The sequence below is a fragment of the Haematobia irritans genome, chromosome 1 (genome assembly GCF_050003625.1).
Source record: "Haematobia irritans isolate KBUSLIRL chromosome 1, ASM5000362v1, whole genome shotgun sequence".
Taxonomy (NCBI): domain Eukaryota; kingdom Metazoa; phylum Arthropoda; class Insecta; order Diptera; family Muscidae; genus Haematobia; species Haematobia irritans.
In genome coordinates this window covers 161,180,227-161,190,699 of record NC_134397.1, presented here as the reverse complement: position 1 = coordinate 161,190,699, position 10,473 = coordinate 161,180,227, and the positions used below count along the sequence as shown (strand labels likewise).

General features: G+C 31.1%; 1 long non-coding RNA gene across 1 annotated transcript; it reads right to left on the bottom strand.

Moving 5' to 3' along the window:
• Positions 1-8,867: 8,867 nt before the first annotated feature.
• On the bottom strand, positions 8,868-9,490 carry LOC142242876 (uncharacterized). Its single transcript, XR_012724227.1, has 3 exons — positions 9,427-9,490; positions 9,093-9,331; positions 8,868-9,025 (listed from the first exon to the last, which is right to left on the bottom strand). It is a non-coding gene; the product is annotated as an uncharacterized LOC142242876 (long non-coding RNA).
• Positions 9,491-10,473: the final 983 nt, after the last annotated feature.

Genomic DNA, 10,473 nt, shown 5'->3' with positions numbered 1-10,473 from the left:
GCTCTAGGACGCATATTTAAGGAGATATGGGCAAAAGAAGTTTTTCATATAAAAATTTCAATTTTTTTAGGTTTTGGGTGGATTTTTCAATTTTTTGGGGGAGGTCACGAATTAAAGTCCTTTTCGCTCTAGGACGCTTAGTTTAGGAGATATGGGCAAAAGAAGTTTTTCATATAAAAATTTAAATTTTTTTAGGTTTTGGATGGATTTTTCAATTTTTTGGGGGAGGTCACGAATTAAAGTCCTTTTCGCTCTAGGACGCATATTTAAGGAGATATGGGCAAAAGAAGTTTTTCATATAAAAATTTAAATTTTTTTAGGTTTTGGATGGATTTTTCAATTTTTTGGGGGTGGTCACAAATTAAAGTCCTTTTCGCTCTAGGACGCATATTTAAGGAGATATGGGCAAAAGAAGTTTTTCATATAAAAATTTCAATTTTTTTAGGTTTTGGGTGGATTTTTCAATTTTTTGGGGAGGTCACGAATTAAAGTCCTTTTCGCTCTAGGACGCATATTTAAGGAGATATGGGCAAAAGAAGTTTTTCATATAAAAATTTCAATTTTTTTAGGTTTTGGGTGGATTTTTCAATTTTTTGGGGGTGTCACGAATTAAAGTCCTTTTCGCTCTAGGACGCATATTTAAGGAGATATGGGCAAAAGAAGTTTTTCGTATAAAAATTTGAATTTTTTTTAGGTTTTGGGTGGATTTTTCAATTTTTTGGGGTGGTCACGAATTAAAGTCCTTTTCGCTCTAGGACGCATATTTAAGGAGATATGGGCAAAAGAAGTTTTTCATATAAAAATTTCATTTTTTTTAGGTTTTGGGTGGATTTTTCAATTTTTTGGGGGTGTCACGAATTAAAGTCCTTTTCGCTCTAGGACGCATATTTAAGGAGATATGGGCAAAAGAAGTTTTTCATGTAAAAAATTCAATTTTTTTAGGTTTTGGGTGGATTTTTCAATTTTTTGGGGGTGGTCACGAATTAAAGTCCTTTTCGCTCTAGGACGCTTAGTTTAGGAGATATGGGCAAAAGAAGTTTTTCATATAAAAATTTTAATTTTTTTAGATTTTGGATGGATTTTTCAATTTTTTGGGGGAGGTCACGAATTAAAGTCCTTTTCGCTCTAGGACGCATATTTAAGGAGATATGGGCAAAAGAAGTTTTTCATATAAAAATTTCAATTTTTTTAGGTTTTGGGTGGATTTTTCAATTTTTTGGGGGAGGTCACGAATTAAAGTCCTTTTCGCTCTAGGACGCTTAGTTTAGGAGATATGGGCAAAAGAAGTTTTTCATATAAAAATTTAATTTTTTTTAGGTTTTGGGTGGATTTTTCAATTTTTTGGGGGTGTCACGAATTAAAGTCCTTTTCGCTCTAGGACGCATATTTAAGGAGATATGGACAAAAGAAGTTTTTCGTATAAAAATTTCAATTTTTTTAGGTTTTGGGTGGATTTTTCAATTTTTTGGGTGTGGTCACGAATTAAAGTCCTTTTCGCTCTAGGACGCATATTTAAGGAGATATGGGCAAAAGAAGTTTTTCGTATAAAAATTTCAATTTTTTTAGGTTTTGGGTGGATTTTTCAATTTTTTGGGGTGGTCACGAATTAAAGTCCTTTTCGCTCTAGGACGCATATTTAAGGAGATATGGGCAAAAGAAGTTTTTCATATAAAAATTTCAATTTTTTTAGGTTTTGGGTGGATTTTTCAATTTTTTGGGGGATGTCACGAATTAAAGTCCTTTTCGCTCTAGGACGCATATTTAAGGAGATATGGGCAAAAGAGGTTTTTCATATAAAAAATTCAATTTTTTTAGGTTTTGGGTGGATTTTTCAATTTTTTGGGGGTGGTCACGAATTAAAGTCCTTTTCGCTCTAGGACGCTTAGTTTAGGGGATATGGGCAAAAGAAGTTTTTCATATAAAAATTTAAATTTTTTTAGGTGTTGGGTGGATTTTTCAATTTTTTTGGGGTGGTCACGAATTAAAGTCCTTTTCACTCTAGGACGCATATTTAAGGAGATATGAGCAAAAGAAGTTTTTCATATAAAAATTTCAATTTTTTTAGGTTTTGGGTGGATTTTTCAATTTTTTGGGGGTGGTCACGAATTAAAGTCCTTTTCGCTCTAGGACGCTTAGTTTAGGAGATATGGGCAAAAGAAGTTTTTCATATAAAAATTTAAATTTTTTTAGATTTTGGATGGATTTTTCAATTTTTTGGGGAAGGTCACGAATTAAAGTCCTTTTCGCTCTAGGACGCATATTTAAGGAGATATGGGCAAAAGAAGTTTTTCATATAAAAATTTAAATTTTTTTAGGTTTTGGATGGATTTTTCAATTTTTTGGGGGAGGTCACGAAGTAAAGTCCTTTTCGCTCTAGACGCATATTTAAGGAGATATGGGCAAAAGAAGTTTTTCATATAAAAATTTAAATTTTTTTAGGTTTTGGGTGGATTTTTCAATTTTTTGGGGGATGTCACGAATTAAAGTCCTTTTCGCTCTAGGACGCATATTTAAGGAGATATGGGCAAAAGAGGTTTTTCATATAAAAAATTCAATTTTTTTAGGTTTTGGGTTAATTTTTCAATTTTTTGGGGGTGGTCACGAATTAAAGTCCTTTTCGCTCTAGGACGCTTAGTTTAGGAGATATGGGCAAAAGAAGTTTTTCATATAAAAATTTCAATTTTTTTAGGTTTTGGGTGGATTTTTCAATTTTTTTGGGGTGGTCACGAATTAAAGTCCTTTTCGCTCTAGGACGCATATTTAAGGAGATATGGGCAAAAGAAGTTTTTCATATAAAAATTTCAATTTTTTTAGGTTTTGGGTGGATTTTTCAATTTTTTGGGGGTGGTCACGAATTAAAGTCCTTTTCGCTCTAGGACGCTTAGTTTAGGAGATATGGGCAAAAGAAGTTTTTCATATAAAAATTTAAATTTTTTTAGATTTTGGATGGATTTTTCAATTTTTTGGGGAAGGTCACGAATTAAAGTCCTTTTCGCTCTAGGACGCATATTTAAGGAGATATGGGCAAAAGAAGTTTTTCATATAAAAATTTAAATTTTTTTAGGTTTTGGATGGATTTTTCAATTTTTTGGGGGTGGTCACGAATTAAAGTCCTTTTCGCTCTAGGACGCATATTTAAGGAGATATGGGCAAAAGAAGTTTTTCATATAAAAATTTCAATTTTTTTAGGTTTTGGGTGGATTTTTCAATTTTTTGGGGAGGTCACGAATTAAAGTCCTTTTCGCTCTAGGACGCATATTTAAGGAGATATGGGCAAAAGAAGTTTTTCATATAAAAATTTCAATTTTTTTAGGTTTTGGGTGGATTTTTCAATTTTTTGGGGGTGTCACGAATTAAAGTCCTTTTCGCTCTAGGACGCATATTTAAGGAGATATGGACAAAAGAAGTTTTTCGTATAAAAATTTCAATTTTTTTAGGTTTTGGGTGGATTTTTCAATTTTTTGGGTGTGGTCACGAATTAAAGTCCTTTTCGCTCTAGGACGCATATTTAAGGAGATATGGGCAAAAGAAGTTTTTCGTATAAAAATTTCAATTTTTTTAGGTTTTGGGTGGATTTTTCAATTTTTTGGGGTGGTCACGAATTAAAGTCCTTTTCGCTCTAGGACGCATATTTAAGGAGATATGGGCAAAAGAAGTTTTTCATATAAAAATTTCAATTTTTTTAGGTTTTGGGTGGATTTTTCAATTTTTTGGGGGATGTCACGAATTAAAGTCCTTTTCGCTCTAGGACGCATATTTAAGGAGATATGGGCAAAAGAGGTTTTTCATATAAAAAATTCAATTTTTTTAGGTTTTGGGTGGATTTTTCAATTTTTTGGGGTGGTCACGAATTAAAGTCCTTTTCGCTCTAGGACGCTTAGTTTAGGAGATATGGGCAAAAGAAGTTTTTCATATAAAAATTTCAATTTTTTTAGGTTTTGGGTGGATTTTTCAATTTTTTGGGGGAGGTCACGAATTAAAGTCCTTTTCGCTCTAGGACGCTTAGTTTAGGAGATATGGGCAAAAGAAGTTTTTCATATAAAAATTTAAATTTTTTTAGGTTTTGGATGGATTTTTCAATTTTTTGGGGGAGGTCACGAATTAAAGTCCTTTTCGCTCTAGGACGCATATTTAAGGAGATATGGGCAAAAGAAGTTTTTCATATAAAAATTTAAATTTTTTTAGGTTTTGGATGGATTTTTCAATTTTTTGGGGGTGGTCACGAATTAAAGTCCTTTTCGCTCTAGGACGCATATTTAAGGAGATATGGGCAAAAGAAGTTTTTCATATAAAAATTTCAATTTTTTTAGGTTTTGGGTGGATTTTTCAATTTTTTGGGGAGGTCACGAATTAAAGTCCTTTTCGCTCTAGGACGCATATTTAAGGAGATATGGGCAAAAGAAGTTTTTCATATAAAAATTTCAATTTTTTTAGGTTTTGGGTGGATTTTTCAATTTTTTGGGGGTGTCACGAATTAAAGTCCTTTTCGCTCTAGGACGCATATTTAAGGAGATATGGGCAAAAGAAGTTTTTCGTATAAAAATTTAAATTTTTTTAGGTTTTGGGTGGATTTTTCAATTTTTTGGGGTGGTCACGAATTAAAGTCCTTTTCGCTCTAGGACGCATATTTAAGGAGATATGGGCAAAAGAAGTTTTTCATATAAAAATTTCATTTTTTTTAGGTTTTGGGTGGATTTTTCAATTTTTTGGGGGTGTCACGAATTAAAGTCCTTTTCGCTCTAGGACGCATATTTAAGGAGATATGGACAAAAGAAGTTTTTCGTATAAAAATTTCAATTTTTTTAGGTTTTGGGTGGATTTTTCAATTTTTTGGGTGTGGTCACGAATTAAAGTCCTTTTCGCTCTAGGACGCATATTTAAGGATATATGGGCAAAATAAGTTTTTCGTATAAAAATTTCAATTTTTTTAGGTTTTGGGTGGATTTTTCAATTTTTTGGGGTGGTCACGAATTAAAGTCCTTTTCGCTCTAGGACGCATATTTAAGGAGATATGGGCAAAAGAAGTTTTTCATATAAAAATTTTATTTTTTTTTAGGTTTTGGGTGGATTTTTCAATTTTTTGGGGGTGTCACGAATTAAAGTCCTTTTCGCTCTAGGATGCATATTTAAGGAGATATGGACAAAAGAAGTTTTTCGTATAAAAATTTCAATTTTTTTAGGTTTTGGGTGGATTTTTCAATTTTTTGGGTGTGGTCACGAATGAAAGTCCTTTTCGCTCTAGGACGCATATTTAAGGAGATATGGGCAAAAGAAGTTTTTCGTATAAAAATTTCAATTTTTTTAGGTTTTGGGTGGATTTTTCAATTTTTTGGGGTGGTCACGAATTAAAGTCCTTTTCACTCTAGGACGCATATTTAAGGAGATATGGGCAAAAGAAGTTTTTCATATAAAAATTTCAATTTTTTTAGGTTTTGGGTGGATTTTTCAATTTTTTGGGGGATGTCACGAATTAAAGTCCTTTTCGCTCTAGGACGCATATTTAAGGAGATATGGGCAAAAGAGGTTTTTCATATAAAAAATTCAATTTTTTTAGGTTTTGGGTTAATTTTTCAATTTTTTGGGGGTGGTCACGAATTAAAGTCCTTTTCGCTCTAGGACGCTTAGTTTAGGAGATATGGGCAAAAGAAGTTTTTCATATAAAAATTTCAATTTTTTTAGGTTTTGGGTGGATTTTTCAATTTTTTTGGGGTGGTCACGAATTAAAGTCCTTTTCGCTCTAGGACGCATATTTAAGGAGATATGGGCAAAAGAAGTTTTTCATATAAAAATTTCAATTTTTTTAGGTTTTGGGTGGATTTTTCAATTTTTTGGGGTGGTCACGAATTAAAGTCCTTTTCGCTCTAGGACGCATATTTAAGGAGATATGGGCAAAAGAAGTTTTTCATATAAAAATTTCAATTTTTTTAGGTTTTGGGTGGATTTTTCAATTTTTTGGGGGAGGTCACGAATTAAAGTCCTTTTCGCTCTAGGACGCATATTTAAGGAGATATGGGCAAAAGAAGTTTTTCATATAAAAATTTAAATTTTTTTAGGTTTTGGATGGATTTTTCAATTTTTTGGGGTGGTCACGAATTAAAGTCCTTTTCGCTCTAGGACGCATATTTAAGGAGATATGGGCAAAAGAAGTTTTTCATATAAAAATTTCAATTTTTTTAGGTTTTGGGTGGATTTTTCAATTTTTTGGGGGATGTCACGAATTAAAGTCCTTTTCGCTCTAGGACGCATATTTAAGGAGATATGGGCAAAAGAGGTTTTTCATATAAAAAATTCAATTTTTTTAGGTTTTGGGTGGATTTTTCAATTTTTTGGGGGTGGTCACGAATTAAAGTCCTTTTCGCTCTAGGACGCTTAGTTTAGGAGATATGGGCAAAAGAAGTTTTTCATATAAAAATTTCAATTTTTTTAGGTTTTGGGTGGATTTTTCAATTTTTTTGGGGTGGTCACGAATTAAAGTCCTTTTCGCTCTAGGACGCATATTTAAGGAGATATGGGCAAAAGAAGTTTTTCATATAAAAATTTCAATTTTTTTAGGTTTTGGGTGGATTTTTCAATTTTTTGGGGTGGTCACGAATTAAAGTCCTTTTCGCTCTAGGACGCTTAGTTTAGGAGATATGGGCAAAAGAAGTTTTTCATATAAAAATTTCAATTTTTTTAGGTTTTGGGTGGATTTTTCAATTTTTTGGGGGAGGTCACGAATTAAAGTCCTTTTCGCTCTAGGACGCTTAGTTTAGGAGATATGGGCAAAAGAAGTTTTTCATATAAAAATTTAAATTTTTTTTAGGTTTTGGGTGGATTTTTCAATTTTTTGGGGTGGTCACGAATTAAAGTCCTTTTCGCTCTAGGACGCATATTTAAGGAGATATGGGCAAAAGAAGTTTTTCATATAAAAATTTAAATTTTTTTAGGTTTTGGATGGATTTTTCAATTTTTTGGGGGTGGTCACGAATTAAAGTCCTTTTCGCTCTAGGACGCATATTTAAGGAGATATGGGCAAAAGAAGGTTTTCATATAAAAATTTAAATTTTTTTAGGTTTTGGGTGGATTTTTCAATATTTTGGGGAGGTCACGAATTAAAGTCCTTTTCGCTCTAGGACGCATATTTAAGGAGATATGGGCAAAAGAAGTTTTTCATATAAAAATTTCAATTTTTTTAGGTTTTGGGTGGATTTTTCAATTTTTTGGGGGTGTCACGAATTAAAGTCCTTTTCGCTCTAGGACGCATATTTAAGGAGATATGGGCAAAAGAAGTTTTTCGTATAAAAATTTAAATTTTTTTAGGTTTTGGGTGGATTTTTCAATTTTTTGGGGTGGTCACGAATTAAAGTCCTTTTCGCTCTAGGACGCATATTTAAGGAGATATGGGCAAAAGAAGTTTTTCATATAAAAATTTTATTTTTTTTTAGGTTTTGGGTGGATTTTTCAATTTTTTGGGGGTGTCACGAATTAAAGTCCTTTTCGCTCTAGGACGCATATTTAAGGAGATATGGACAAAAGAAGTTTTTCGTATAAAAATTTCAATTTTTTTAGGTTTTGGGTGGATTTTTCAATTTTTTGGGTGTGGTCACGAATTAAAGTCCTTTTCGCTCTAGGACGCATATTTAAGGAGATATGGGCAAAAGAAGTTTTTCGTATAAAAATTTCAATTTTTTTAGGTTTTGGGTGGATTTTTCAATTTTTTGGGGTGGTCACGAATTAAAGTCCTTTTCACTCTAGGACGCATATTTAAGGAGATATGGGCAAAAGAAGTTTTTCATATAAAAATTTCAATTTTTTTAGGTTTTGGGTGGATTTTTCAATTTTTTGGGGGATGTCACGAATTAAAGTCCTTTTCGCTCTAGGACGCATATTTAAGGAGATATGGGCAAAAGAGGTTTTTCATATAAAAAATTCAATTTTTTTAGGTTTTGGGTTAATTTTTCAATTTTTTGGGGGTGGTCACGAATTAAAGTCCTTTTCGCTCTAGGACGCTTAGTTTAGGAGATATGGGCAAAAGAAGTTTTTCATATAAAAATTTCAATTTTTTTAGGTTTTGGGTGGATTTTTCAATTTTTTTGGGGTGGTCACGAATTAAAGTCCTTTTCGCTCTAGGACGCATATTTAAGGAGATATGGGCAAAAGAAGTTTTTCATATAAAAATTTCAATTTTTTTAGGTTTTGGGTGGATTTTTCAATTTTTTGGGGTGGTCACGAATTAAAGTCCTTTTCGCTCTAGGACGCATATTTAAGGAGATATGGGCAAAAGAAGTTTTTCATATAAAAATTTCAATTTTTTTAGGTTTTGGGTGGATTTTTCAATTTTTTGGGGGAGGTCACGAATTAAAGTCCTTTTCGCTCTACACACAAAAAAATTTTTTTTGATTTCAATCACGAAAATCGCGGATTCAATCATTTTTTTAATTGAAATGTCTTCAATCACGAAAATGATAGTATCAATCACCCATTTTGATTGAAAACCAACACGATTTTTAATTAAAAATTTAATTGACTTTTGTCACGGAATCAATTAATTGTGTGATTGAATCAATTAAAAACGTGATTGATTTTTAACATAAAATTCAATCATAGTTTTAATTGAATCAATTTAAATTTTAATTAATTTCGCGACAAAAATCAATCAACTATTTGATTCATTCAATTAAATAATTAATTGAAATTGGCTATAAATTTCGATCAAAAAATTTATATATTGCGACCTCAAAATCGTATTTAGTTTTTTTTTTCTTTTGAAATAAAAGAAAATATGCGTTTCTTATAAAACATATTTAATATTTTATTATTTTTTTAATTATGCAATATACAGATAATTTTGGTTCTTGTCATTTGTATTTTGTTCTAACATAACTTACAAATACAACTACTATCAATAGCAACTATAGGGTGAAAAAATAAATTATATAAATCATTATCTTCCTTATAATAATAACCGTGTTAGCATGTTCCTTCTAATATGTAGATGCGCCTAGATTTCCAATAAATCAGCAGCCTGTAAGCTAAATTAGTTTTTCTGAAAGTAAACAGAATAATTCGAATTTCATTTTGTTCAATTAAAAGTTAATTTTGTTAAACATTACCTGCATAGAATATCAAGTTCAATTCATAGTTCCAGGTTGCAGATTTATAATCTTTTGCAGTTGTAGTCTTTTAGCATAAAAATGTGTATTAAGGAGCTCGGTAATTTAATTTTAGTAACAATTCCTTTCCAAAATTTCCACACATTAAAAACGTCTATTAAAATTTGAACCAATCAAAGACAAAAATAATGGGAAAGCAATGTAATATTTGGTATTATATTGATGATACTTTGCAAATTCTGGAAATAGAAAAAAATATAAATGGAAAATACATATATTTATTATTTTCGGATATTTTTCATATTTTTAAATCCAAAAGAAATAACTTTTTTACCATTACATAATTCAGCTCATTAGTTTATATACCAGATATACTGCTCTTTACTTGGGTTCAAACTGAAAAAGGCAGGTAAAACAAAAATGCAATTTAATGCCAACGCTACTTCGCAACTTCAAGGTGAATCTTCCACCAAACCCATACCGCTCTTGGTTTTAAGAAAACTAGGAGTGAAAAAAATTTATAATTTTAAAAGATCAATACGGTACCCACTTTTTTATTGCAAACATATTATTATATATTTGATAAAATGATGGAGTTGATGGGATTGATTGGTCAATTTCACGAAATAAGATTGGTCACTAAAAGAAATGAATAAAAAATATATTATTTTAGCCCGTTTAATGTAAACAGGCTTCAATGGAAAACGGTATTCACATTTCACAATTTCTTACCTTCAATAAACGTAGATTGTTTTCCATTTTTTACAATACCACAAAACACAAACACAGGTAATTTCAAATGCGTTCTGTCATATATTTTTTTCAAACCTTTACCACGTGGCCGTTTGTTGTTGCACACTTTATTTATTTCAACCCTTTGCTATGATTTGTTGTTGCGTTCAAAATATTTATGCACACATTTTGAATGCAGCAGACAGAATGTCGCCAATCATGTTTTTCAATTTACGCGAAAAACAAAAACCCAACCGTTCGTTACGAGTTACTTCCACAGACTGATCTCTCCATCATACATTGTTGAATAAAAACCCATTCTCTTGTTCTCTTTTCGCTCTTTCCATTGCTCAAAATTATTCAGTTTCAATCACAAAGGTGATTGGATCAATCACATGTGTAATTGGAAACGGAAAAAATTTCAATCACGTTTGTAATTGAAAATTATTTCCGAATTGATTAAGAAATTGATTGAATCAATTAATATTTTAATTGGAAACGTAACAAATATCAATCATTTTTTTAATTGGTTTTTATTCGGATTTGATTAAAGAATTAATTGAATCAATTAACATATTAATTGAATCCGTTTCCAAATTCAATTAAGTGTTTAATTGAAAAAATTTTGGTGATAATTTTTTGTGTGTAG